This window comes from Molothrus aeneus, chromosome 6 (assembly GCF_037042795.1).
Source record: "Molothrus aeneus isolate 106 chromosome 6, BPBGC_Maene_1.0, whole genome shotgun sequence".
Taxonomy (NCBI): Eukaryota; Metazoa; Chordata; class Aves; order Passeriformes; family Icteridae; genus Molothrus; species Molothrus aeneus.
The window spans coordinates 32,377,486-32,400,328 of record NC_089651.1 but is presented as its reverse complement, the minus strand read 5'-3'; positions in this window follow the sequence as shown (position 1 = coordinate 32,400,328).

Sequence of the window (22,843 nt, the reverse complement as noted above, 5' to 3'; positions counted from 1 at the left end):
AGTGCTAATAAAAAAAAGAGAGTTCTTTAAAAGCATGGGTTGCTTAGGACAAAAGTAATATTGACAAAATTTTTACTATTATTGAGATGTTTGAAGAGATTTCTTTACTACCCTGTGCAGTGTTATGACTATTCCAGCATTTAAAACTATTACTGCCAAACCTCCATGTTCTTGATTTTGGAGTAATGCTTGCAGATTTGTTCTCTTTGTGTGTGAGAACACCTGGCTTAATGAGGTCTGCAAGCATAAATTCTAGCAACTATTTATGCAGGTGATAATGTCCAAAACATGTGTGTACAGCTGCTTTTAAGAACACAAATGAAGGCCTTCCCTGTCTCAGACCCTCAACATTTCATGCATTTCGGGAGGGCAGTATGTAAATTCCATGAAATTGAAGGTTAAAAAGCCTCAGTCAGAAGAGAATGCTTAACTTCCTAGGGTATATGTTATGTCAGCAGTGGGCATTTTAAAAAGGAACAGTCTCCTACAGAGACAGGAGTCACTTGCCCCTGTTTTGAAGAAAAATTTCTATTTCTTTGTGGGACTCTGCTAACAGCACGAGATGGAGGAAGCATTTTTTCCTAACCATGCTAAAGTTTTCAATTTATTTGAAAATAATTTTTTTGTTACTCCTCAAATAGCCAGATACAATATATAACACCTCAGGTTTGGGAAACTGATTTAGGCATAAAATTCCAACTGTTTTTTGAATCTGCATCAGCTTTTTAAAATACACTCATGTAGTTTAATCTCTTCTTCTGACAGTTACCTTTTTCAGCATTCACAACCTTGTTCATGTTTTATACAATGTCAGATAGCAAGTGTCAAGAGAAATTTAAAATTATAGTTCATTTACTCTAGTTAAACATAAGGAAGCAAAAGCAATTACCAGAGCAAAATGATGGAATTAAAGATTCTTCTTGCAACCTAGTTAGGTATTTAGTGTTTGATGAGTGTTGCAAAAGATAAATATATTTTTCAGAGAGGACTGTATCAATCTACAATCACGAATGAAAGCCACTGAACATGATTTAGATATCAAATATAGGGTTTGCAAACAATTATCAATCTTGGACTAGAAGGCTACGAGTTAGATGAGAATATAATTTTCCTTTGTTCCTCAAAGGGTGTTTTTTCTTTAAGTAGTAAATAATGTCTTATAGAGCAATTTTATATTTATTACTTGAAGCATTCTTAAACAAAAAGTGAAATTTAAAGACATCCTGCAGGTGTTCTACAGCAGATATATATATAACCTCATATAAACAGACTAAATGCATTTTCACTATGAGGATAAAAATTTAATTAGCTGAGTCTAATTACAATCTTACTGCATACTAGAAGTTGAAATGTAGTGCATTGGTGATTCATTTTGATTGATCGTAAAAAGTGAGCATAGACTTATTGTTGTGGTGACTAGTCTAAACTTTATGCCATGTGCATCTGTAATTTAATCTGTGATTCATACTATATGGCACATTACACACAAAAATCCTTTTGATTGTTAAATTTAGAGAACTTGAATTTATCTAAGCCTTACTTACAAATATCATATGGTCTATAGAAATGATTTATAAATTCAGTGCTGTCATTATTTTTACATGGCAAACTGTAGTAAGAATTAACTGGATTCAGTTCTGGTTTACTGTGAGGTTGTAGCAAGACAAATTGTTGTGCCAACCTGGAAAAAACATTACAGAAAAGTGCCTCAGCATTACACTTCAGAAAGAGTGGAATGATAGGGAGGGGAAAATTATTTTCTGAAGTTTCTTTCCCTTCAAAGTGCTATTTGATACTATTTTTTACTATTTTTTTTGGCTTCTGTTTCTTTGTAACTGATATTTGCAGGCAGAAGGAAGAACTGGTCCTAAGCTTTGCTCTCTGCTTGCCTATCCAGCTGCAACTCAACAAAAATCTGCATTGAAGTGAAGAAATTCAGGAGACATTGTCCCCCTTACTGCTCTTTGTATCACATATGCTGCCTAGTACCCATTCTCCAACTACTCCACGGCATGAGGAGGCAACCAGAGCCAAATTTCCTCTTAACTCCCCATTTTCCCTTGTTGCTTGCCACCAGGGGTACATTTCATATTCAGCCTCCATACTTTGGGTCAGGAGAAAGACATGCTGCTCTTATGAAGCAGATCTCTAGGAGTCAACATGTTTTGACCCAGTTTGGGAAAGGATTTACATATTTAAGTTTTAATGTTACGATTCTTTAAAAAAAATTAGAATAATCTCTCTCTGGATGCCTTATGAAATTAAAAACAAGTAATATACTGGTAAGAGCACAGTTGGGTATTAATGATATTTATAATATATTCAGGAAAAATAGTACATGTATAATGACTTGGGTTTATCTAGGTGTGGAATTAACATGCAAACATTTTTCAATTTCCACCTTTTCTTAATACACCTAAATTTATTTTATTTAAATAACAACCAAATCAAAGATGTTCTTATTAATTTTGTTTGCTTGCATAGGGACACAGTTCTTTTTGCAGTGAGTTGTTAAAACTCCTTATGTCACTGAAGTCTTTTCAAGCATGTATAAGAGAGTATCTCCATCTCTGAATATCTCTCCAATTTTAGATGTAATGAAAGTGAATTTCTTAATATTTTGAAAGATCTAACTGCAGAGAAATGCAAGATCCTTTTGAAATAGTGTGATAGTTCTATTCTTACCTGTGTAACTTAATTTTCTTCTTCCAAGCTTTGAGACGTAATTTGGTTTCTAATGTTGTAACTTGTTGTCCTCTTTTAAATCTAGTATTTGTTTTTCTATTAAAGACAGGAAAAATTGTCACCAGATACTTATACATATAGAATTATAAAAGTAAGGGAATCAAATGATAAAGTCAGAAAAACATGTAGGAGAAAAAAATTATAAGTTCTGAGCTGTGTTAAATATACGCAGAAGTATTATAAAAGTTGTGTCACTGATTAGAAAGTGCTTTGCAGCCACTACCATCTGCCTGTATTGTTGTTGTTCATAAGGGTTAGTATTTTTTTCTGGGTTCTAGCCAACCCATTTGTGTTTAATAATCTGCTGTCCTTTTATACTTTACTCTGCAATCATTCACATTCTGTGGCAATACCAGCAAAACTTTAAACAACTACTTCTCATGTTTAATTCATGCTGGGGTTATTCTCAAATGGTCTCAGAATGCACCCATTCAGTGCAGCCTTCTTAAAACAGCCTTTGGATATACAAACTTACAGAGTCTTTACTCATTTTCCCAGAAGGAAGCCTTCCACTGTACCGTGTTTCCACTGCTCCTAATGCAAATTAAGGGAAAAGTAAAAAAAAAAAGAGAAAGTGAGCAGGTTCCCATGCAGATGTTCTGCACCTCTTTTTCATGGCCTTCAAAATCAGTCCTCTAGCTAGTGCAAGAGAAATGTATGTTGAAGACAAACAAAGCTGTGGTTTTTCTTAAGAAATCAAACCTTACCATATCTCCCAATCTCTTTCTTATACTAATATAAATCTACTGGTATAGATAAGTCTTTTCTGGTACCAGTAGAAATTTGGAAAAACTATAGACTATTTTCTCTTCAACAACATTTTTTTGTGTTTATTAAGATTAAGTAAAATTTTTTCCCTCCTTTCCTATTGCTGAATTCAATCATGCACAACAGGTTATCAGATTAGAGTGGGAAATTTTTTTTCTAAGATTCATCTTTTTTTTTTTAATTAATGAAAAAATAAATAAATTGGAGTTTGGAACCTAATTCTTGTCTGTGGAATAGGAATATTCCAAGGAAGTGTTTGTACAGGACATACACTTCCTCATATGGAGAAGAGTTTCTGTGGAAGCAAGTGTGGTACTGCAGAGTGCCTGACACTACTGAGAATCTCTGATAGAAAACTATAGTGAAAGCTAAGATCCATTTTACACTTTTAGCTTTGTGACTGTGGTTGTTTTTAACAGAAGTTAGAAAGATCACTATCCATGCAAACACTTTGAATATTTTGAATAACACGTAAGTTTTCTGTGTCTTCGGTATAAAACATACATAAATATGAAAGACAAGTTAAACAGTCCATGAAATGATGTGCTAATATCACGAATTCACATTTGATTTGGGCCATATTTTCATCTTCATGCACCTCCAATTGTAAAAGCAATTTCACCCTGAAAGTAAAGTAAACCTACGGAATACACATTTCAGTTACAGCTAGAAAAGCCTTACAGTAAAATAACTTTTTTTATTTTAAGGTAAAACTGTCATGATACTTGCAAAATAACTTCTATAGCTTATCTTAACTTTGTTTCATTTTGTTTCCTCCATGTGACTGCTGATTATTGCATTGTGTTTGCAACATAGAACTGTTGGGATAGTCAGTCCTTGTCTTTTATAGATTTTTAAAAATCAACCTCTGAATATGTTTATAGACCTAAAAAATAAAAAAGACATATTAAAATATATTAAACAAATATTTTAAAATAAGAAAAAATTATAATAGCATATGTATAAAAATTTGAAAGCATGGAATGTCTTTGTTCTTCTTTCAAAAATCTGATGTGATAGTAAAAGCCCTGGTTACTTCTGAAATTTAAAATATTTATGTTGTTTAAAATTGTATTTACATTCATTTATTTTTTTAGAAATAGTTCTATGAAATAAAGTGATTTGAAGTTATTGTAAAAAAGGGTTTTAAAGGGTGGAAAATTAGAAGAGAATTGAAAAAAATCTTTGAAGAGATAACTACATCTGCAAATCTCAGGAGATACACCACTCTGGATGAAACTAGGGTGAACTTTTCATGCTGACAAATTATTTCATGTTCTGCCACAATGTTTCTTACACCCCCCTTGAAGCACTTGGAAGTCTTTGTGCTTAGAACCAGAACAATGAACTAAATCTAGTCTGTGCATCTGATATTGCCAGAAATACTTGAAGGTTCCCATGGATAGCCTTGTTTTAGAAACAGCTGCCACACAGCAAGGGCTAAGACCTGATAAAGGCATCAAACCAGTTCTTGTTAGGTGTATGCCTATTCCAGTTTTCTGTCAGAAACATTCTCACCACTGTTCCACCAGCAGCAAAAGCAAAAGTTACACATCCAGTATTTCCTTCTTAGCAGCAATCTCGCTCTGAGCTATACCGTGGTTAAAGCAGGCTCTAGTAGAGATGCACTTAACAACATTACAGCACTTTGCTGTATGGAAAGTGATGGAAAAGTTTTCCCATATATCCATGGTGCACACAGGACCCATAGAATCGTAGAAAAAGAATGGAAAGGAATCTGTTTTAAGCATCAGGAGTATTTGATGATATGCAAGACACTGCATCTAATTTAGGTATCACATACAGAGGTAATATTCTTTAGATAATAAAATGATGTGTTTAATTGTAAAGAAATTATAGATGTACTGACTTGACCCTTTTATGACACAAACAAGAAAAGGACCAAGAGAAGGAAAAAGCAATATGCGATTGCAATTTCGACCATGATAATTAGTGCAGTTCAAGTGTCTTGCTAGCTTTATGAAAGGGTTGTTTTTTCTATTTTTCCTAAATACATATTATTTTCTCTTAAGGAAAGACCCAACAATAAAATCCAGGCGATGAAGAGCAGAAATCTGTAAGCAAAATTTTCTCTAAGAAATCTGCATTTGTTTGGTTTGTTTGTTTTAGACTGAAAGCTCAAACCCTTAAGGAAATAATCAGGAAGGAAATGAAGACCAGGACAGCTATTAATCCTGGAGTTTAAACTGCAATGTAGATCCTTCTTTTCTCTTCTGCCCCCTATACACAAGAGTTTTTGATTCTTGTGTCCTTCATATTGCCTTTGGGCTCAGGATGCTGCAGCCATGTGCTGGATGGGCAAATATTATCAGAAGACCTTCCTTTTATCTCTTACTCAGTTTTTCAACCTACTCTTAGAAATCCCCAGCAAGGAATTCTACAAGGAATCTCAGTGCCTTTCTGCTGCCTGGGAAAACTTTTTTAGGATTGTCAGGATGGTTGACTATCAGGATCTTCTTTTTAATGCAAATAAGAAAAGGAAAATCGTGATTTCCTCCCTCCTCTTTCCCTCTTTTTTTACTACTTAATATGTCAGATAAAACAACATGAAATTAAGCAGAACTTGGGGTGGCATTTCTACAGCCTAAGGAGTTTCTCTTTGCCAAATATCATAAGCCATCTGCAATGAAAGAGAATCCATGGAGGATTTTTTTGGCAACTGAAAGTGATAGTTACTTCATATCTTGATAACTTATAAGATTCACCTTTTCTGTATATGTGGTATCTCTTCTTCCTGAGGAGAATAAACTGGTGTTGCTCAGTTGAAGTTAGTGTTATAAGTTGAAGTCTAATAAATGAAAGTCTGGCCCTTGATGTATGAACTTAAAACTAACTATAAGAGAAAAAAAAGAATTTAAAGCCAGTCATCATAAGAATGCATCAAAAATCAGAATTAATTGACATAAACGTACCTAATTGTCACTTTCATATAAAATAGTGACTCCAAGCTTCTGCTATTCCATTAGAATGGCACACTAACCTGTGAGGAGTTGTCTTGGGCAACATAAACAGAGAGTTACAAAGGGCTGCTAACCAGTTGCCCCCTTTATGATCAGTTTCTAGGAAGCTGTTTCTTGTCAGCTCGCTGTTGATGCATTTCTGTTTTGCACAAAAATTCTCCATGGGCACCTTCAGCCACAGGTAAAATGTATCATGTTTATTACTTCATGCAGACCTTCTGTGGCATTTATTCCATGCTCATGTGAAAGTGTTCTCAGCATTGATAGGGAACAGTACATAGCATTAAAAGTTATACCAGGAGAGAGAATTGTATTTAAATGGCTCCATACTTAGAGTTAACTAAATAAAAGCAGTTGAATGTTATGGGCCAGGTTTTTAGCTGGTGTAAACTGGCTTCTGCTTCTCACCAGCCGAGCATCTGACCCATTGTGTTGAGTCTGGTTAATGCAGCAGCAGGAAAATGCAGACTTATATGTCAATTGAGAATAATTCAAGTGGATAGATGACTCAGAAGGACAATGCAACAGCCCTGTATAGCTATTAATAAGGCTCCTTCAGTTGATCATCTCTGAAAGAGGTGGAAACGTTACTTTCACGTGAAGAGCTCTTAACTCTTAACAGCCAAGAGCACTTCACATGAAATGTGAATGCATGTTGAATGTTTATTCTTTCATTAAATCATTCTTTGCTATTATCAAATGAATGCATTGTTCCGGGATTTCCTTTTACTTTCAGCTATTTCTAGATTTCAATACAAGTGTGATTTGCTGTTAGTACTTGACTAATGATACTATTGTTGGTGTATTAGTTTAATCTAAGCCTGTCACCTTGGTTTTCTGTTGTCATGCACCCCATTCATTCAACAGAATCTTCAATGGATTGGGCAAAATAACAGATGTTGAAACTATTTCACTACTGTTTTAAAATGTCTATGAGATGAATTATAATCTAATGTAATCTCAGAAAATATTTATTCAAGGTGCTGCTCGTGCTGCTTGTGCTCACCATTGTGAAATGCAAATAAGGTTCTGAGGAATAAGAACTTCACAAATGTACAATAATTGTTTGTTTGAGAGGTTTTTGGGGGGCAAGAAGGTGTTTAAAATCAAAATAATGGCAGTCAGGGTTTCTAACTTGACCTTTAGATGGAGAAAATAATTGTTTTGCTTGGTTCCTGTGGATGTTGCTCTATTTTAGACTGAAAAGCTGTGTAATTGAACTGAGATGCCAATTATTTTATATTTAAATATGTGACATTGTGCAAAATCCTACCCTTTATACAGCAGGCTTTTTAATTTCAGGTCATTACCTTTTAGCTGCTGATTTTTATCCTTCTGTTAGTAGCAGCAGTGGAATGCCACATATAGATGAAGCATGTTTATTTAAATACCAAAAGTGAAGCACAACAAGAGGCTTGAGTTCTTAAAAATTAAATACAACTCTTTTCCAAATCACCTTCTAATTATCAGCTTAGGTGGGGAAAAATTCACAAATCCTACCTTTTCACTCAGCTTTGATACCAAAATCTCAGTAACAGTACTTCATTGCTTTCCTTTGAAGATTTCCAGGTGCTAAACTGAAAAACCAAACAAAAGAAAGAACATAAATCACCACTTCCCAATTCTTTTACATTGTGCTACAGAATTGCTTTCCTTCTTGCCTAGTTCTCTTGTGCATGACATTTCTCAGCCTTACGACCCTCACATTCCTATGTACACAGGATTCCTATCAAGATGACTCTTAAAAACAAAACAGGCAAAATCCCCCAAACGCTACTGATTCCTTACATTTCATATCATGCCTGACACACTGAGCCAGGTTTGAACCAGCAGGTGATGGAGCTCTATTTATACTGACTCCAGGGACACAAGAGACCAAAGAGGGATATTCAGTACTTGGCATCAATATGTGCAACCTTGTAAAACCTCTGATTGGTCTATTCCCCTACATCTTTCTAAGTATTGTTGCTCAATTACTGAACTAAAATTCAAGATCACAGGGGTAAGAGATGAAACATTTTCAGCTTTTTGTTAAATATTGGGCAGTGTGTGCAGTCATTTTGTCACCAATACATGCTTGTTCAACAGAATTAATATTCGGTGGGGTTAAGTTGAAAAGCAGTCCAAACATAAAGATACCTGATGAACTGTATTTACAGGAATGTAAATAAGTGCATGAGTAACCATTGTGTAAAGTTAGCCTTTTCTCTAGGGAAACTATTATAGTTGCTATTGCCTACTATAGCAAGCCCAGGCTAACATATTGCTTTAATTACAAATAGAGATGTCACCTTACGATTTTACCTTTTTATCCTACTTAGAAATCTTCACCAAGTGCAATTTGTGTGGGATTTACTGAGGCCTAGCAGCGAAGACAAAGAAGTGATTCTGACCAAACTGCTTGGTCATGACAAATAAGTAACATAAGCCAGCCACAGAAAAACTGTGAAGGTGCTCATGAAAGTACCTGATACTTTATGCAAACATCACTTGATGTGCATGCCTAGATTTCTGCTTTGCCTCTTCCAGAATAAAAAATGAGCCTTTGTAGTAGTAACTGTGGTTGAAAAGTAGTTCTGTATTTGAAAGATTGGGTGTTCTCACCATTATTATGAAGAGTATAACTGAATCCAGAATATAACATCAAATAACATCATGGAGATGTTATATATATATAACATCAAATATTCCTCATGGAGATGCAGCCTAAATTTCAAATTTGAATGTCACCCATGCTATTGGGTGTTGTTATTTATTGAAATATGTAAGCCTAAGACATAGCTGAAGCTCCTGCTGTTATACTTCTGTAGCAATGGCACCTAGATAAAAAGGACTGACTCTGGCAGCTAAATGTGCATGATATTGTGAGTTAAAGTAGCATGTGACACCATCCAGTAAATACTGGGCACAAATCTTTCTGCTGTGATAGCTTTGTTGACATGCAAATACAATGAGACATATGTTTTGTTTTGATTTTTCTTTTAAATACAAATCAAACATTTTAAACCTTTTAGAAATGTATGCTTATGATAGCAGAGAGTAATGAAATAGAATATGAGCATAGTTATGGTAAATCATTGTATAATATGCAATACTCTCAAGCTACTCACACGTCACTTCACCATAACATTTGCAGTCTAATGAAATGGCCCACAAATGATTAATATTCTTAAGTGCTTTCCTTTTTCTCTTAAGTGCTTCCAGGCAGAAAAAAAGAAATGTATTGCATTATCAGTGTTTGTGTGTGTAGTTAGTGTCACAGTGTCTATTGATTTTTACTTCCTGTTACAAATACACATTAGGAGGTTTTATCTGTATATGATAAACAAATTGAGGAATGTATGTTGAGCTACAGCTGAAGATGGTATAAATGATGGTAGTGCCATTGACTTAATTTGAATTATGCTTATTTGCATAGGTTGAGTATATGGCCCAAGTGAACTGAGAATATTCAGTACAAGTAATATTTTATCTCCCTGTCATTTAGATGTCTCTGGGGACTTTGCTTCTGTTCAACTCACATGACTTTTGCTTATATTTCTAATGATTAAAAATACTTTGAAATGAAAAATTAACAGACGTTGAATATTGGGAACATATTAAAAGCTTTTAAAAAGTGTCTGTGTCTTATTTTATTTTTGTACTTTTCTGTGTAGGTAGCATTTTAGAGGGTTTGTGTTATGTAAAACTGCTTCAGTCTAAAAACATGGTATGTCTTTCACAGCAACACTTCACTTGGTTCCAGTCTCTGGGTAAGTCCTGTATTTTCAGCACTACTAATATGCAGATGTTAAATATTAGCATGGTAAAACATCAAAGTTTTGCTAAAACCATAGTCTCTGGTTTCTGTAATGGTGGTGCAGTGTGGAGAGTACCATTTAACATTGAAAGGTCAAAAGGTGGCCTGAAGAAGATTTTTTTTCAGTTCAAGATACAAAAAGAAACTATATGATTCTTATGGCCGTTATGAAGAGTTTGAAAGTGATCTGAAATATTTTCAAAGATAGAGAGATATTCAAAACCCAAAACTTGTACTTTTGGGGAGAAGGAGCAGGAGGGTGAATGAAAAAAAAGGAAAACTCATGATAATTAAGCCAAATTTCAGCAAGGCTGAAGCGTCTTCCTTATGCTGCTTTTTCTGCATTTGTTCTCACCATAGATTTATGAAGAATTGGAAAAAGAATCAGGAAAATTCTGGCAGAGAAAACATAGTGAAGAAACAAGCCAGTCTTGGCAGATTTCAGTTAGCAGTAGGAATGTGGAATTCTTGTCGGTGCCCTCTCATTAGGTAATGGTGCCTTTTCCAAGTGAAGAGACTGAAAAAAAAGTCCTGCTACTACTGCTGTGGAAAAAAAAAAGGCAAGTCTTTGCCATGACACTAAATCTTCATTCATAAGGGCACCTTTTTTTTGATCAAGCATTAGTAATAAGTAATAAGCTTTAATGATAAAGATTTTTTTCATGTAGGGACATATATAGGTGACTGGTTATTTCACAGAAGCAATAGCTGGGTATCTGTTTAGAGAATGAATGGAAAATCTTTCAACTTCTGAGAGAATTCTCTGAAGTGCAATATTTGAAAGCAAGAGGACAGAGAAGACAGCAGAAGGTGAGTTTGAAAATAGTCCTGTGAAGAATTGGCTTCCTCACGATTCATTGCTAGAACATGAAGAAGATTTCCTGCTTTCCTTTAGAGTGAAAGGAGACAGAAAATGCCCTGGTAATAAGTCAAGCTATAACAGACATGCTTATGTTGGAGGATATATCAGGAGGCTCCTGTTTTTCAGTGCAAATGTCAGAAGACTGGCCAAAATTTGCAAGTGTTATTTAACAGAAGATATAGAGCTTGGCATGCATTCTAATATCTCATAGAACAAATCAAGTGAAACAGGTACGAAGCACATCAGTCAAGAGCCAAGTATTACTCACACCTATAATGTCCATTGTCTGTGCTGAAATGAATCTGGGAAGGAAAATCAGAAGTTCAGTGTCAGAAGCTTTGAATGAAAATATCACTTCAGTGCAAGCACAAATTGAACACACCTTTTTAGGCCCCAAAACATAACATTATTTGAATAATTCCCAGAATTGTTTTAATATTTTTTTAATCAACACCGGTCTTGTAAAATATTTTTTAACAGAAGAGAGCAAAAATATTATCACCCTACAGTGTCAAAGCACAGAGAAGTGCAGAAAAGTTACAAACATGGCAACTGTATCACAAACTGTTTGCAACAATGCTCTGTCAGACTCAGCATCCACAATCCAAATGGAAATGCCACTACATGTTTTCTTCTGTGATACCATGATGAGTCTTTGAGTTGACAGAGCAATGAGTGCAACATTGTCTAAGGATTAAATGCAATCTGATTTCCATGCACAATCAGATCATTTTGTTGATATTGTGCCCAACAATGTTCTATCAAAAGGAAGAAGAGATCTAAAACAAGCTTGGCATTGGAATGCAGTTATTTTCTATTACGTTGGCACTAGACATTTTTATGTTGGAGCTTTCAGGGACTCATCTTACCAGAAGCTACTTTGAGAATAGGTTTTATTAGACAGGAGCAAAACCCATCAAAACATTATAATATGGTGCTATAAAATTAATACATTAAAGATTATAAATAAATTTAGGTTAACCTGGGATTCAACAATAATCCACCATATATTCACGTTTTAAAATAGACATCCCACAAGGCAGATGTGGTTACATGCAGTGAGCAATAGACAAAGTGAGACACAGATACAAACATCAATTTAAGCATAAATGATGTGCAGTCACATTAGATATGGGCAAACTAATTTACAGACAATATTTTGTATCTCTGTAGAGAAGCTGCAGAGATTAATAACTTTCTGTGGCTTTAAATTGTGGAGGGGTTTTAATAAGCAGTAGAGGTAGGTAGATGTTGATTCTTGACTGTAGCTAATAAATGTTTGCAAAATGGCTATTTTTTTCCTTAAGTAAACCTTGTAGCAGTTAGTGTGTGGAACTGACTTCTGCTAAGAACTGTAGGATAAAGTTTTTTCTAAAGTTTGTGAAAATCAACTGAAATGTAACTGATTTTGGTAATCTGAATCTGGACTTTTGCAAAAATGCCTGCTGCTCTATAATGGTATAATAATGTCAGAAAAAAGTAACAGTGAAGATATGGAAGTCTGCAATTTTCATTATTTTTTCCCTCTTTAATAAATCCAGGAAATATTCATTATTAGCTCAACACTGAGAGCTAACAAAGGTTTGAAAAGCCAAACACTTGGAATAATGCTCAATTCTTTATGGTTATTGATCAGCAGTTTGGCTTTTTGTTAACATAAAAATATTGAGCTGGGGTATATAAAGAAATTTATCTTGTAGATTAATAACAGTTGTAGAATATCTAATGCGACTCTGAGCAACAGCTTTATACATGAGCCAGACAAACTGCATGAGGTAAAAAGGCAAAATCCTCTTTCTTTCTGTTTTATAGAAAGATTTTTCAGATTTCTCTTTCAGAAGTGGCTCTGGAATATTAAGAGAAATATAATATATCACAAATATAAAGAAAACCATGGGTTTTTTTCTTTCTGTGGATTAATCTTCCACAAACGTCTTCTAAGTTGCCATGAATTCCAACTCAGAAACTGTTAGAACATGGTATTTTGTGAGCACTTAAATGTAGTCACCATTCATTTCTGCAGTTGTGGAAGAAAATTTGAATTAATTGCAAAAAAGACATATTATTCTATGAGTAGAACCTTCCCTCCTTATTTCCTCATTTTGAGTTTTTGTCTTAATAAAAAAAAAAAAGAAAAAAGAGAGAGAGAGAGAAGAGAGTTGTGGCACAGACCCAGAAGGAGTTCTGCAGCACATGTGAACAGTCTGTCGTGCTGAGGAGACTGGGCCAAATTTGTTCTTGCTGTAATTCCATTGAAGTCACTGGAGCTATTAATGGGGATGAATGTTGCCTTTTATCACTTCTGACTTTGTATGCCGTAAGAATTATATTTCTCAAATTTTTGAGATTTCACTGGCCATGCTAAAAACATTGCAGTGCACAATTTTTCCCCTTCTGATTAGTATGCTAAATGTGACACACCTTTCAGTGAGGACGATATTTGACTTTGTATTATAATATTTTCAGTAGCAGAATCTTTGGTAAAAGTAGTGATAGGACATCTTCTATATGTAAAAATGGGCAAAATGAATACAACTGGTTCCTTCAATTGCTTGGTTTATAAAATTGACCAGTGGCAGGGAACAGGTACTATCTACCCAATAAATTTCCTGACTGCAAAATGAACATACCCATTTTGCCCACCTCTTCAGTGAGTTTTTAAGATGCCTAATCTCAAAAGGGGAAAGTGTATTCTTATAACAAAATATCCCACATATTCAGTAATTCAGAGTTTTCAAACGCAGCTTTTAAAATTGTAAAAAGCACCTACAGAGTATACAGCTATATCTTTGAGATTTTCTCAACCTAATGTGTATAACCATGTTTTAATACCTGCAAGCTGACATTCTTTGCAAATTTGAGAGGTCTTTTGCATTTCTTTCACTGAATTGAATGTTGCCATTGAAAGGAAGCTGTATAAACACAATATTGTGGAGTTTATTCTATAAAAAGCAATATTCATATTTTCTTTCTTTTGCTGAATATTCTATTAATTCACAGAAGACTTAGCTGATTTTGGGAAGCAGATGCTAAGTCTGGGAACATTTGTTTCCAATGTCAACATCTGGATGTGTAGCTGTCTCCACTAGTGGTGAAAGTGGTGGCTGTGCAAAAGCCTTCAGGGCTAATATCCTGGGTCAGGCTGCTTAGGGAATTGCTTGAAGTCTTTCTCAGGAATATTTCTTTGAGTTACTGCTGACTTCAAGGATTCTGTTTCTACCCTCCAACCCCCATTAAATACAATGATTTAAAAAAAAAAGGCAGATAATGTTCTCAGTAAAAGAAAGATATTCCCAGGGAGTAAGATACTATTTTCTCTGGTTTATTTAAAGATCTCCCATAAATAAAATTACTTGAAGTCTGACAGATTGGTTCTGAGGGCCATTTACCATCTCTTTTCTATTAATTTCTTCATTCCTTAGAGTTGTGATAATAATATGACACAAGTTGCATTTCTGATGAAAATAGTGAGACACAGAAACTTCTTGTAATGAAGAATAATTAATGCTGGAAGTTAAACATTATTAAAAAGAACTCTGTATTCTTAAAATTTGGATGACAAATTCTGAGCAATACCTTTTAAAATTTTACTCACATATTATGGTGCAGATTTTAGTGCTAGTCAAAAGGCCAACAAAGGACAAATCCTGGATAAAGAATGATGTACTTTATACAGATCTTTATGCAGTGGCTATACTGATGTCCTTGGGGACTTCTACAGTTTCACACAAATTAGAGTGCTTCAATGCCTTATATTAATAGATTACAGGGACTGTATTACCAGTGTCTGATTTGTTGATGTATCTTCCAACAAGTGGATGTGTGTTGATTTTTAACCTTTAAAGAGAAATGCAGTACTTTAGTTCTCATTGATGAAAATGGCATGGGCTATTTGCACTTCAAAGAAATTATGTCCTAAATCTTCCAGGTTATATGCCTCTTTCATGGCAATGGTTCTACCACCATAGAATCAGTATTTTAGAAGTATAGTTGTATCATTAACATCTGAGGCTGTGCCCCAGTTCTGCCTACTGATTTATTTTATCCTCCCAAAGTAATATAAAGATAATTTGAAGCCTTTCCTGATACTGTAACAGCATCTTCACAGTATGAATGTTGGGAAGAATTTAAACTGTTCAGCAACAAACAAACCTTCTGTAACTTTGATTTCTAGTGTGCTTCACATTTGATATATCAAGTCCCTTCTTAGAAAGGAGGTTAATAACACAGTTCCAAAGTTTCAGTTTCTGAGCCTGCTGCTTTTGTAATCCTCACTTGTCTCATTGTTATTCTAATTTTCATCACCATTATTATTGTGGTATATTTCCTCTATATAAATAAACAACTAGAGTTACAAATATAAAACAATCACAGCTCTTTCCCAGACTGCTTATGTGTGCACAGGACTTCAGACCTTCAGAACAAAACTGATGAGTGAAAGTATCTTTTCATAATTCTTACATTACAACCATAAAAGCTGAAGAAATAAAACTTAAGAAACTGAGTTTACACCAATAGAGCTATGATCAAACTGAAGACCTGCCAGCTTTAATGTCTTAATGAAATAAATATCTGTCATAGAGCTTTCATTTACTTTGCTTAACATATAAACCTTTCCCATTAGAAAAACCTGAACTTCAAGGTTTAGTATTCTGTTTGATTCAGATGACTTTTTCATGCATAGACTATCTGCAAACCAACACTTTCCATACCTCAGATAGCTAAAAGTTTCCTCAGCTGAAACAATCAGTTTCATGTGCAAAAAGACACATGACTTTTGCATGTGAAAAATTAACCCATCTAAACTGCAGGGAAGTGGCCCTGTGACTGTCTATGGGGAGTAGCATGTGAAGTGGAAATAATCTCTAAGCAGCTTTTTGTAGCAATTGTGTTATATTGCCAAGATTCTATAAAATCCACGATATTAATATTAGCTGAGCAATTGCTGTATAATGGAAAAAAATTACCAACCTTACTATGAGTTTGCAGTTTAAAAAAATTATCATTGACAGTAATTTTATTTTATATTGATAACTTTCTCTGGGAAGTCACTTAAATGAACATTCTTATAATATTATTACCATTGACATGTGTCCTTTAAGAATCTGACTTGGTTTGGAAATGGGAATTCCATAGTGTATTTGACCTCAATGATCTAATAGTACTTTTCTATTTTTCTAACTTGAGTGAATTCCCTGTATCCACTCTTATAAGATGTAAAAGAGTGTGAGGTGTTTGCATTCCATCTGACCTTGAACAAGACAGTTTCCAGAAGACTGTAGAGTGTATTCCTAGGACAGATTTCTGCTGGACTAGAGGGAGGAGCAACATTACCCAAGGCATCTGCACTACCAGTTGTTCTATTTACTGTGAGAAAGTAGCACAGTGTCTGTGTTCTTCAAACATACTTCTGAATATATATTATACTGAATATATATTATACACATATATATTAAACTCTTCCTGCATTGAACCACTGGCAAATTTCTTTTAAGCTTTTGCATGATTACAACTATAACCTGCCAGACTCTTCCTAAAAATTCTTGTAAATTACATGCTTCAAGCCGTGACTCAATTAAGAGACATTTATGAACCCCGGTTTTTCTGGGGATTCCTTCAGGACTTCAGATTTTTGGGAAGATATCTTGTTACTGCAGGAAAATTCAGTGAATGTAATAAAGTTCAAAAGTATTAAATAACATTTTGTACTTGTTTCTGTAAAGTCTGCTAGAATATGGGAGCTCTATGAAAATAGAATACTGTGTGTAATGTTAACATTTTTGCTTAGATCTATATTTATCTATTAATAGCATCTAAATAAGTTCTAGTGTTCTCTGTAAGTGATTACTAAAAAGCTTATGAAAATTTTTAACAAATAGAGAAAGTCAGAAAGAACTTCTGTTCCTATAAAAGGCTGCGAAAGCATTTCCAAGAAAAGACAAAACAAACACTACACAGGAAACTGCCTACTTATCAACATTGAATTATACCTTATAATTGAGCCAAAGTATTCCTAAGCTTATAATTCCTTTTTTTTTCCCTAAGGGACTGTAAAGCCCTTCTATTTCTGTTTTCCACCTGATTTTTCAACCCAGATGTATTACTTGTGGAAAGTGCTGTTTTTAAGTAACATTTCATATGTGAGGTGACAGTAAGTCCAAATCTTACTACAAAACATTCACATTAAATAAAAGGAAGAATAATTAAAACAAAAAAAACCCCTTCCAAAAAAACCCAAACAAATAAAAAGAACCCCAACCCCGAGAAAAATGAAGATCTTTATTAAAAAGCAGTAAAACAGATGAGTTAAATGCTTAATAATACTCAAATCAAGTATTTCATATACCAGGCATCTAATTTAAAATATATGAAGGATGTTACCATTTCAATTTTCTCAGTGTTACTGGATATTAAGAAGGACAGAAAAAGGGCTCATAAAGTATTTCCATTAATAAGCTTTTTCTTCCTTTATCCTTCACCTTTCTGTTATCCTTCCCCAGAACACCCAATTCATGATGAAAAAAAAAAAATAGACCAACAGAAATCAAAAGCTATACAGCACAGATACTATTCCAGCCATCAGAATCAAGTCAGTTTTTAACTTCATTAAATTGCTGTCATATGGTGTCTGCTGACATGCATCAGACTTTGGAGAGTCTTACTCATCAGGTATTCTCTAAGATTGTTAACAAGAACAGCAACTCCCATCAGGGGTCCCCAAAAAGCAGCTAATTAGGGGACAAAGGTTGCTCAGATTGTGACAATTACACCTGTAGGTCCCTGTAGAAACACCAAAATCTTGAACAAATGTATGTTTGGTTGCTTAGTGCAAGAAATAAAGAGCTAGTCCATTAAAAAAAATGAGAGGCAGAAACTGTCAACCATTTGAAAAGCTTTACGAAAATGATCATCCAATTAGTGACTATGATCAAATCAGGCATGAACTCTCTCTGGATGGCTCCATAATTTTCCTTCTTGCATGGTGTAATTTCATATAGCTCAAATGAACTCGTGAGAGGTAATTCAGTTCCAAACAGTTTTCTCATCACTGCTAATTATACTAATACATTGAAATGCCTCCTACAAAATGCATGAGCCCTTTAAGCCACCTCATTAATGTGATATAATTTTTTGCCAGAATATATATCAAACCTATTATCACCACAGGTTTTCTTTAGCATTTTTTTTGAAAATGTCTATCAAAAAGCTGAAAAAGTAGATTTCTTTCATTTATTCTCAACATAATTAACTCTTTCTTTGAGCTCTCATTGTCTATTGTGGTGTTTTCTTTAAAGAATACTGGCAAAGTACCGAATGATAGGGGTATTCCTCATACCTACAGGTTCTTTTTCCTGAGTATTTGATTCCTTAAATCTCTTTTCAGTTGAAGCTGATCCTTTAAATGGCAAATGATGCATGCAATAATGTGCAAAAATGAGTTATACAAACTGAAAGCAGGGGTGTAAAAAGAAGCATCATCTGAGACTAAAATAAAGACAGATTTTATGGTATTTATGTCAGTTAATTTAACTGCTGGTAGGGGCTTTTGTTGAAACATGAGTTAGTTCCAGTGTTTAACCTTGCAGCATTAATTTATGCTTTATGGCATGAGTACTTCATCACTCCCTCCTTGGGAAGACAGTTATCTCATTAGCCAGAATTTAATGAAATGCAAGGATACACTTCTTAATTTCAAAGATTACTATAGCACAAATCAGGTGTAAATCTCAGACTGGCTGTCCTTTCGCTTTACCGGTTTAAAAAAATAGATTCATTTTGCAATCATATAACAGAAATTCATCTGGTGGGATAAATTTCACTGCTGCTGTTCTAAAGGCATTTCTCATCTGTGCAAGCTTTGCATTCAGTAATATTGGTGACATTTAAGGTCTGTACAAAGTTTAAGGTTTATAATCCATTGCAACTACTGAAAACAGTCAAAAATATATGATATTGGTTTCATTGCACTAGGATGTTTTGCACAAGAAATATGAAGAAGAATCTGGTTTGATTTTCACAGAACCGTGTCTAGGTCCAAAAGAAGAGTGTGGACACCCTGTCCTATGTAAGACTAGCAAAACTGATAAGATTAATGTTGGCTTCTTACACTTGTGCCTGTCACTGTATACAAAATTCCAGTAAACCCAAAACACTGTACTACCTTGTTGTCTCATTTCTTTGAAAGGCAGAGTGCTCATGCACAGTTTTACCATGTTTTTCATATGCCTTTCTTTTATTACTTAGCTGTTGCCATAAATTAACTTATTTTGCTATTGAAATCTCCGTCCTGCAGTTCTCTGCATGAGCATGTACTTCACTGAACAATAGCAGAATCTAGAGAACACATTATGCAAAATGGTTTTTTAGTAAAAAAAGGCAGATGTTATGTTCTTGTTCATTACAGCAATTCTTTGTTTCAGTATCAAAGCAGGGAAATTTATGAAAGATTCTTGGGCTTATATAATGGTAATGCATATAATATTATGTTATGTAATATTTACTTACCAAAGGCGCCAGTATGAAGACATAAATGCATATTTTCCCTAGTGTTAACAAAGAGCAATAGCAGTGCTTTAGTCTTACAGTCAGTTACAACAAATATGCCACATTTTATGAAGTCTGTCCATGAGCAGCTGGATTATTACATGGAAAGTGAACAAGAAAATGCAAAGAAATTCAGACAAAGTCTGGTATACTGGTATCAGGCTGGCTTTTCAGACTACATATTGATGGAAGAAGGGATTATCCTTGTGCACTGTGTGGCTCAAAATAGGGCTTGGCATATGAATATTAATTAAATATATTTTTATAGTGGTTAATATTTAAATTTTTATTTCTATATAGTAGAAAATTAAGTCTATAGCAGTATGCAATGCCATTATTTTTTAGGGAGATTGGGAAAGGACTGCTTGTTTCCAAACCAGAGTGTGGCCTTTAGTTTCTGCAGCCATAATTCCCGTATCTCTTTTCCAAAGGCAGCCAAAAGTTTGGCATGACCAGGTCACATCTGTTTGTCATTATAAAGAAACTGGACAACACAGACAGCTTAGCTGTGAGCTTCAGAAAGTGCCACTAAAATTATAAAACCAGAGAATAGGTATTTACAACACCTCATAGTATGTGGAACTACATACTTGTCCATCAGCCTTTGGTATGGAAATCCATGCTGTTGACTCTGTACAGAAATCTGTATGAAATAAGCTACCTCATGTTGACTCAAGGCAGTTAAGGAGGACATGCATACTGAGTCTAGGGTTTTCCATCTGTTTTAAATACCTTCAGAATCTTGTCAAAATAGATCATTGCTTTTTCTTTCTCTGGATCTAGTCCTGTCAGGGTGAAGTCCATGTATTGTGGCAGGGACTGTCATGTCATTTATTATGTTTGTTTAGCACACTGGAGTATAACCTGACTCTGCCAGTTAGGTGCACCACATAAAATTGTAATAATAATAAGGTACCATGGAGAAGGGACATAGTGACAAGAATGGTGAAGTATATCTATTTTCATTTGAAACTCCATGTGTAAACTCCAATAGACCTATAGAGTAGACAGGACCACAAATGTCAAGATTTTACCTTCTACAGTAAACTGCATTTTGCATTGCTGCATCAGCATTCCTAAATTCTAACCGGTTTCAAAAGGTTCTGTTGTTTCAAAAGTCTTGTTCACACTAGATGCAAAACCGATTTCAAACATTATTACTTTTATACTGCATTTAATATATTGTGTGACTACATATATATTACTTGGTGTAAAAGGATGAATTGGTCCCTGGAGAATCTTGATTTCAAGAACACCCTTTGCCACACTCAGCTTCCTTTCAGGCAGAAACCAAGAGAACATGCTGCAGGGGTAAGTACTTGTAGGAAATCCCAGGTTAGAAAAATGATCTGAAGGAAGATTTGCCATACTAGTTAGAGAAAGGGACTTGCACTGCCATCCAGAGGGACCCTGGCAAGCTGGAGAAATAGGCTGACAGGAGTTTTATGCATCTCAGCCAAGGCAAGTAAAAGTCCTGTACTTGGGAAGGAATAATTTCACACACCTGTACTTGCTGGGGCCTGACCAGTAAATGTAATTTTGTAAGACATGAGCTGGTGAACCCTGGTGGAGCCAAAAATGAAAGCCTTCAAGGAAAGAAGGTCATCAGTGTCCTGGACTGCTTTAGGAGCCTTGCCAGCTGGTCGAGGGAGGTGACACTTCCCCTCTACTCAGTCCTGGTAAGGGCACACCTTGGAGCGCTGGCTCCCCAGTACATGAAGGACATGGAAGGAGTGCAGCAAAACATCACTAAGATGAATAAGGGACTACATCACCTTTCCTATGAGGAAGGGTTGAAAGAATTGGGACTGTTTGACTTGAAGCAGACTCCCAGGGGACTTTATCAATGCGTATAAAGACATGAAGGGAGGAGGGACAGAGAATGGAGGCAGGCTTCTATTAGTGGTGCCCAGTGGCAGGATCAAAGGCACATTTCTTGACATGTGGACATCAGCAACCACTCCTTCACTAAGGGGGTGACTGACTGACAGGTTGTCCAAGGAGGTTCTGAGTCTCCATCCTCAGAGAGATTCAGAAGTTGTCTGGCCATGGTCCTGGGCAACCAGTGTTAGTTTCCTTGCTTCAACAGGAAGGAGTTCAAGATGACCACTGGAGATCCCTTCTAACCTCAGCCATGGTGTGAATCCATGGAAGGTCTAGCTGAGGATGCCTTACACATCTGTACAAGAAATCTACTGAATGAGAAACCAGAAGACAAAACATGACCTTTGATGGTGCTTGTGTGTGACTTTTGATAATCATGTGTCTAAACAAGAGTGTTGGAATAACAACTTAGTAGTGGATATGCTGGCTCTCTAACTTTTAGAGGAGTATGCATCAATGAAGTGGACATGAAAACTTAAACCCTCATATATATATATATATATATATAAACAGTAAATGAAATAAGTATTTTAATAGAAGTCAGGCAGTAGATTATATGCAATTAAAGCCAAACTCAACGACTTTTGTAATTTTTCAGATCAAGAAATTTTCTTTGAAAATTCTTTATTTTTTCAGAAAAAAAAAACTATGAATTTTTGAACTTTTTCATTGTTACCTGTTGAAGGATATATCAGCTTCCAAGATGGCAAGAGGGTATTTTACTCCAGAATTCATGTCAGTTGTAGAGTAGATTTGATCAATTTCTCTCCTGTTTCTCAGGACTGTTCATAGCTTTCAAAGGGAAACTTTTTTCATTGCTGCTCTTCTGTTTATTTTATTTTTGCCCTTCCAGACACTCTTTTTCACATACCACCTTGCAATAGCTATTGCCTCCGTTCTATTAGACTGTATGATTCCACTATGTTCAACTGCCCTAGCTTTCAGTAGAAGTTTATTTTTATTTGAAGTCTAGACACATGTCAAGGTGGATGAAGGCCCTCACTTTCTAAGGAAATAATATGAGACATGGTGATTATTCACTTGCAGATGGAATGAAGCTGAATCCTACTCAAGTTTTAGACAACATTCTTCCTTGTACAAATATATATTGCCTTGAAATCTATAAATCTGAATTTTATTAAATAATTAAAACAGGGAACCAGAAATCAGGGTGACTGACCTATTATTATATTCTGATCTTTCTCATATGGAGCTCAGCAATTTCGTCAAGTTGCCATTGTTTTAAGAGGTGCTAAATGA